Source organism: Oncorhynchus keta, chromosome 37 (genome assembly GCF_023373465.1).
Source record: "Oncorhynchus keta strain PuntledgeMale-10-30-2019 chromosome 37, Oket_V2, whole genome shotgun sequence".
Classification (NCBI taxonomy): Eukaryota; Metazoa; Chordata; class Actinopteri; order Salmoniformes; family Salmonidae; genus Oncorhynchus; species Oncorhynchus keta.
Genome location: NC_068457.1, coordinates 26,564,787 through 26,572,459, shown reverse-complemented (window position 1 = coordinate 26,572,459; position 7,673 = coordinate 26,564,787). Strand labels below are relative to the sequence as shown.

Here is a 7,673-nt window from a genome sequence, read left to right as displayed (position 1 = left end):
TGTCCGCCGCACAGTGGTTCAGATCCAGCTGGGATGAAACAGACACATAGCAGCATCCTCCTATAACACTTCCATAAGGGAGAAACAGCTATTTATGGCTGAGGAAAACCCAAATACACTCCACTGGGATAGCCACAAACTTATTGTGAGGTTTTGAATCGGTCTTCTATAGAACTACTAACAGCATGACCCTTAGCAGCAACCCCATCCTCTATAAAATAACATTGAAAATTGCCCCCAGATTTCCTGTGGAGGGAGGGTTTGTCACTATTCTGAATGTTGCCCCCAGATTTCCTGTGGAGGGAGGGAGGGTTTGTCACTATTCTGATTGTCTGGATGTGGTTGTGTGTCACTTAGTGATTATAGGACTTATAGGACACTAAATATGTGAAACATATCCTTCATGCGTTCCTCTCCGTTGAGGACTGAGCAGCAAGCTCAGCAAGCTACCCCATCCTCAACATCCTCTAACTGATCCTTACCCCCATCCTCAACATCCTCTAACTCATCCTTACCCCCATCCTCAACATCCTCTAACTGATCCTTACCCCCATCCTCAACATCCTCTAACTGATCCTTACCCCCATCCTCAACATCCTCTAACTGATCCTTACCCCCATCCTCAACATCCTCTAACTGATCCTTACCCCCATCCTCAACATCCTCTAACTGATCCTTACCCCATCCTCAACATCCTCTAACTGATCCTTACCCCCATCCTCAACATCCTCTAACTGATCCTTACCCCCATCCTCAACATCCTCTAACTGATCCTTACCCCCATCCTCACCATCCTCTAACTGATCCTTACCCCCATCCTCAACATCCTCTAACGGATCCTTACCCCCATCCTCAACATCCTCTAACTGATCCTTACCCCCATCCTCAACATCCTCTAACTGATCCTTACCCCCATCCTCAACATCCTCTAACTGATCCTTACCCCCATCCTCAACATCCTCTAACTGATCCTTACCCCCATCCTCAACATCCTCTAACTGATCCTTACCCCCATCCTCAACATCCTCTAACTGATCCTTACCCCCATCCTCAACATCCTCTAACTGATCATTACCCCCATCCTCACCATCCTCTAACTGATCCTTACCCCCATCCTCAACATCCTCTAACTGATCCTTACCCCCATCCTCAACATCCTCTAACTGATCCTTACCCCCATCCTCAACATCCTCTAACTGATCCTTACCCCTATCCTCAACATCCTCTAACTGATCCTTACCCCCATCCTCAACATCCTCTAACTGATCCTTACCCCCATCCTCAACATCCTCTAACTGATCCTTACCCCCATCCTCAACATCCTCTAATTGATCCTTACCCCATCCTCAACATCCTCTAACTGATCCTTACCCCCATCCTCAACATCCTCTAACTGATCCTTACCCCCATCCTCAAAATCCTCTAACTGATCCTTACCCCCATCCTCAACATCCTCTAACTGATCCTTACCCCCATCCTCAACATCCTCTAACTGATCCTTACCCCCATCCTCACCATCCTCTAACTGATCCTTACCCCCATCCTCAACATCCTCTAACTGATCCTTACCCCATCCTCAACATCCTCTAACTGATCCTTACCCCCATCCTCAACATCCTCTAACTGATCCTTACCCCCATCCTCACCATCCTCTAACTGATCCTTACCCCCATCCTCAACATCCTCTAACTGATCCTTACCCCATCCTCAACATCCTCTAACTGATCCTTACCCCATCCTCAACATCCTCTAACTGATCCTTACCCCCATCCTCAACATCCTCTAACTGATCCTTACCCCCATCCTCAACATCCTCTAACTGATCCTTACCCCCATCCTCAACATCCTCTAACTGATCCTTACCCCCATCCTCAACATCCTCTAACTGATCCTTACCCCCATCCTCAACATCCTCTAACTGATCCTTACCCCCATCCTCAACATCCTCTAACTGATCCTTATCCCCATCCTCAACATCCAACCACAGTGTTTTTATGATCAGCCCTCTTACGGACAGCTTTGCAGTAGCTATAGAGAGAAACCCTGGCCTGGGTGGGTCTGAAATGACACAATATTCCCTATATCGTGCACTTATATAGAGCACTCTGGTCAAAAGTAGTGCACAATATAGGGAATAGGGTGTGTGGCAGGGCAGGAGGACGATGAATGGATGTTGATCCAGCTTCTTCCAGATACTGCATTCCTTCCTGTGTGCGGGTGTGTGTGTGGTGGCTTCCTCTGGGCTTGTGGAAAAGACCTCCCAAGAGTCCCAGCCACTTTAGACATGAAAAACTAAATTCCCCAGATTCTTTGGCAGTGGGGCTTTGTTACATGTGGGTAGCCCTTTAGTTTCCACAGCTGCTCACGTGCCCCGGTCGCTCACCTTGATGTAAGCCTAAACCCCTCACCACTAAGCTGTTACAGAGATAGGGGAGGAGGGAGGGAGAGAGGGATGAAGGGAGGTTGGGATGGAGAGGGTGAAAGAGAGAGGCGTTTTCCTACACATGGTCTCAGTTTAAGGTGTTGGCATGGTTTTCTAGGTTTCTGCTTTCTCTGGAACTCTGGTCTGTCTCGAGAGAAGTAACTTCGTCCTCAAACACAACGTATTGCCAGTGTAGCCAGCAACGTTTGCATCTCTTCTGTTGATGTTCTTCCAGTGTGTATTATCTTGATGCTAATGACTGTGTCCTGCGCTGCTGAGAATGGTCTCTCGTCACCAAAACATCTTCATCTCTATCACTATTGGATTTCCTGTGTGACTTTGAGGCAAAATCTGTCAATATCTGGTTTGGACAGGTTTGGTTGGCTCATAGGATGCTCAATATCCATGTGTGTTTTTCACTCTGTCTCAATCTCTTACATCCACAGCTGGAGTGTTAGTTCTCTGTGTATTGTGTGAGTTGTAGTTCTCTGTGTATTGTGTGAGTTGTAGTTCTATGTGTATTGTGGGTTGTAATTCTCTGTGTATTGTGTGAGTTGTAGTTTTCTGTGTATTGTTTGAGTTGTAGTTTCTGTGTATTAAAAAGAGTTGTAGTTCTCTGTGTATTGTGTGAGTTGTAGTTTCTCGTGTATTGTTTGAGTTGTAGATTTCTGTGTATTGTTTGAGTTGTAGTTTTCTGTGTATTGTGTGAGTTGTAATTCTATGTGTATTGTGTGAGTTGTAGTTCTATGTGTATTATGTGAGTTGTAGTTCTATGTGTATTGTTTGAGTTGTAGTTCTATGTGTATTGTGTGAGTTGTAGTTCTCTGTGTATTGTTTGAGTTGTAATTCTCTGTGTATGTGTGAGTTGTAGTTCTATGTGTATTGTTTGAGTTGTAATTCTATGTGTATTATGTGAGTTGTAGTTCTATGTGTATTGTTTGAGTTGTAGTTCTCTGTGTATTGTGTGAGTTGTAGTTCTATGTGTATTGTTTGGGTTGTAATTCTATGTGTATTATGTGAGTTGTAGTTCTATGTGTATTGTTTGAGTTGTAGTTCTATGTGTATTATGTGAGTTGTAGTTCTATGTGTATTGTTTGAATTGTAGTTCTATGTGTATTGTTTGAGTTGTAATTCTCTGTGTATTGTGTGAGTTGTAGTTCTCTGTGTATTGTGTGAGTTGTAGTTCTCTGTGTGTTGTGTGAGTTGTAGTTCTCTGTGTATTGTGTGAGTTGTAGTTCCTGTGTATTGTGTGAGTTGTAGTTCTCTGTGTATTGTTTGAGTTGTAGTTCTCTGTGTATTGTGAGTTGTAGTTCTCTGTGTATTGTTTGAGTTGCAGTTCTATGTGTATTGTGTGAGTTGTAGTTCTCTGTGTATTGTGTGAGTTGTAGTTATCTGTGTATTTTTTGAGTTGTAGTTCTATGTGTATTGTGTGAGTTGTAGTTCTCTGTGTATTGTGTGAGTTGTAGTTCTATGTGTATTATGTGAGTTGTAGTTCTCTGTGTATTGTGTGAGTTGTAGTTCTATGTGTATTATGTGAGTTGTAGTTCTCTGTGTGTTGTGAGTTGTAGTTCTCTGTGTATTGTGTGAGTTGTAGTTCTATGTGTATTATGTGAGTTGTAGTTCTCTGAGTATTTGCTGTGTATTGTGTGAGTTGTAGTTCTCTGTGTATTGTGTGAGTTGTAGTTCTCTGTGTATTATGTGAGTTGTAGTTCTCTGTGTATTGTGTGAGTTGTAGTTCTATGTGTATTATGTGAGTTGTAGTTCTCTGTGTATTGTGTGAGTTGTAGTTCTCTGTGTATTGTGTGAGTTGTAGTTCTCTATGTATTGTGTGAGTTGTAGTTCTCTGTGTATTGTGTGAGTTGTTGTTGTCCGTGTGCTGACCTGTGCTTTGTTCTGTTGTTTCAGGGTCTCCATACTACGACAACGTGAGGCCTCTTTCCTACCCAGACTCAGACGCTGTCCTTATCTGTTTTGACGTCAGCCGTCCTGACACACTTGACAGCGTAATAAAGAAGGTGTGTACCACAGGAGGTTGGTGGCACCTTAATTGGGGAGGGAAGGCTCGTGATAATGGTTGAGTGGAATCAGTGGAATGGTATCAAATACATCAAACATATGGTTTCCATGGTTTCCAGGTGTTTGATACCATTCTATTGGCTCAGTTCCAGACATTATTATGGTCCGTCCTCCACTTGTGTGTACCTACCATTAGTCAACCTCTACAGCCTGTAGAATATGGACCTTCATGTGTTTTTCTTTTACCTCACTTGAAAGAAACTACATGTCCAGTTTTCATTCAATTAATTCATTTTAATATCCTTTTCACTTGACCTCCCCAGAACGCTTTCCCAGTCATTTCCAGTTTTTCCCAGTAATTTCCTGTTTTTTCCACTTAGCCCACTTAAACATCTAGAGAGTTGAAGTACAGACAGAGGTCGTCATGGGTTAGGGGGCATTAGGGTGAGAGGAGGGCAGGGAAAGGGAGTGCTTTTTGGCCAGTCCTCTGATGTGACTCTGCTATAGAAAAAAAAAACATGAGAAGGTTCCGTTCCAAAACAGAGTTCCTTCCTTCCTCTGGCCAGTTCAAACAATCACCTGTCTGTACAACACTGAACATGATCCCTCAATGTCCAGTCAGCCAGCCAGTCAGTCAGTCAGCCAGTCAGCCAGCCAGCCAGTCAGTCAGCCAGTCAGCCAGCCAGTCAGCCAGCCAGTCAGTCAGCCAGCCAGTCAGCCAGCCAGTCAGTCAGTCAGCCAGCCAGCCAGTCAGCCAGTCAGCCAAACACTCCTTGTTCTCCAGACTGCATTAGTAGCAGATTATATCCAGTGATTAAAGGCCATTGATCCCAGAGTGTTTATTGTGTTTGAGAGGAAACGTGAAGGATTATCTCCGGCCTTAAAGCCTCCGATACTGCATTCCTTCCTGGGTTTAACGCCGTGTGATGCGGCATGGGGACTGGAAACAGGAAGTGCCTTTGTCCTTCAGAAGGAGAGGGCTCAGGTTCTGTCTGAAAAAAAAAGTGTACAAGCCGTCCAATACTTGATACCTCCAGTCCTTGATTCCTCAATTACTCTCGCTCAAAATCCATTGGAGGAGAGGCTCCGAGGTCCCTCCTCTTGTACCTCCTCCTCCAATGAGCTTTGAGAGGGAGGCGAGGAATCAAGGACAGGAGGAGGCAGTATTTGATGGCTAGTCTGGACTAGCTCCCATTCTGTCTGGTCCTGTCCTCCCAGTCTCAATGACTTTCTCTGTCCTCCACAGTGGAAAGGGGAGATCCAGGAGTTCTGTCCCAACACCAAGATGCTCCTGGTGGGCTGCAAATCGGACCTGCGCACCGACCTCTCCACGCTGGTGGAGCTGTCCAATCACAGACAGATGCCTGTGTCATATGATCAGGTACGGTGGTTGTAGAGTGCATTTTCTTCAGATTTTTGGGTCAATTCCAATTCCAATTTCCAATTTCAATTCAGTCAATTCAGGAAGTAAACTGAAATTCCAATTCCAATGCGTTTTCTTTCTACAGGGTTCCAACATGGCCAAGCAGATCTCAGCCCCTACATCGAGTGCTCAGCCCAGCAGTCAGAGAACAGCGTCAGGGACATTTTCCACGTGGCCACCTTGGCCTGCGTCAACAAGAACAACAAGAACGTCAAACGCAACAAATCTACCAGAGGCAACAAAAGGATCTCGCACATGCCCACTAGGCCCGACTCGCGGCGGTAGCGTCAGACCTGCGGAAGGACAAAGCAAAGAGTTGCTGTGTCATGTGACCTGGTGGGCAGGGTCACGACCCTCGGGAGTGGATTTGCAGGCTGGGATTGAAGCATGCAGTGAGGACAGGGGTTAAAGGTCAGAGCATAGTGCATTTTGGAACATTAGAGGGTGAGGCCCTTCCTTCCTGCACTTTAAAGCCCTTGGCCTGCTGTCCTGGGGTGGAGTTTTGTATATGCATCATACAATGTAAATGTAGATGAAGTCCACCATATCAATGACAACACAATAGTCTTTCAGTGTAGCCTGTCTATCTACCATCCATCTCCCTTACAAATCTTTACCAGAAGAGGAAGCTATCTCTGCTTTGGGCCAATTAGCTGCCTTCCTTCCGGCGGCTTCACGGAGGTAGTAACACTGTTTCCTCTTAGAGCTGGACGAGGAAGTGGTCATGGCCTTTCACAGGAAATTACCATTTCCACAGGAAGTGATGTCACGTAGGAAAAGTTGAACGAGTCCCGGACGTTTTTCTAAGGACTTCAGAAAGGATGTCCACGCTGTACATGATGATTGGCTCACCCCGTCTGTACAGCTGACTCCATCACCATGAGAGACTGCAGCGGTGCACTCTGGAACGCTGAAGACGAGCGGCCATCTTGCACTGGATCAAAGACCTGGAAGTGACATGACACAGGGCACGCAGCACATCCTGTGGTTTCCATCAGCTTGTTTGTTTCTCTTCCCCTTCTTGTGGTTGCAAGTCAAGTGTTTCCTGACCTAATAGTCCCGTTGTTCCAGTCATGTCTTTCCTGTATTTTGTAGAATTTACTGTAAGCCCATATCATTTAAACCAATGACCGTTGACATCCTAGGACTTCTGATCTGTTTGGCATAATGATAGACAGGGTATTGTGATGCTGGAACAGTTTATGGACATGTCCTTTCAGCTATGCAACACCTTCTGCTCTCAGCAAGGGAGGGGAATGAAATAAACAAATGAAGCATGACTTTGGTTGAGGGACGTTGTTCACTGGATATGTCTAAAGTATAAATGCACTTTTTAAAGATCAAGGCTTAAGCTAAAAGCGCCATAAATTCTGGTATATTCCAATGCCTTTATTAAACTCGCAATGCTTTTCAAATGTTTTCAGAACAGCTTCTCCTAGAAAAGTGTCATCAGCTAGCCTGCTAATGCTATCTGTTTCAGAACAGCTTCTCCTAGAGCAGTATCATCAGCTAGCCTGCTAATGCTATCTGTTTCAGAACAGCTTCTCCTAGAGCAGTATCATCAGCTAGCCTGCTAATGCTATCTGTTTCAGAACAGCTTCTCCTAGAGCAGTATCATCAGCTAGCCTGCTAATGCTATCTGTTTCAGAACAGCTTCTCCTAGAGCAGTATCACCAGCTAGCCTGCTAATGCTATCTGTTTCAGAACAGCTTCTCCTAGAGCAGTATCATCAGCTAGCCTGCTAATGCTATCTGTTTCAGAAATGAAAAGAAAGAAACGGTTGTTTGTTGTGTAAAGTGTTTTGTCATTAGG

At 44.9% G+C, this 7,673-nt stretch overlaps 1 pseudogene; it reads left to right on the top strand.

Annotated features, from left to right (window-relative positions):
• The window catches only part of LOC127916799 (rho-related GTP-binding protein RhoE-like), a 20,218-nt pseudogene extending 13,908 nt beyond the window's left edge, over positions 1 to 6,310 (top strand).
• The last annotated feature ends 1,363 nt before the right edge of the window (positions 6,311 to 7,673 follow it).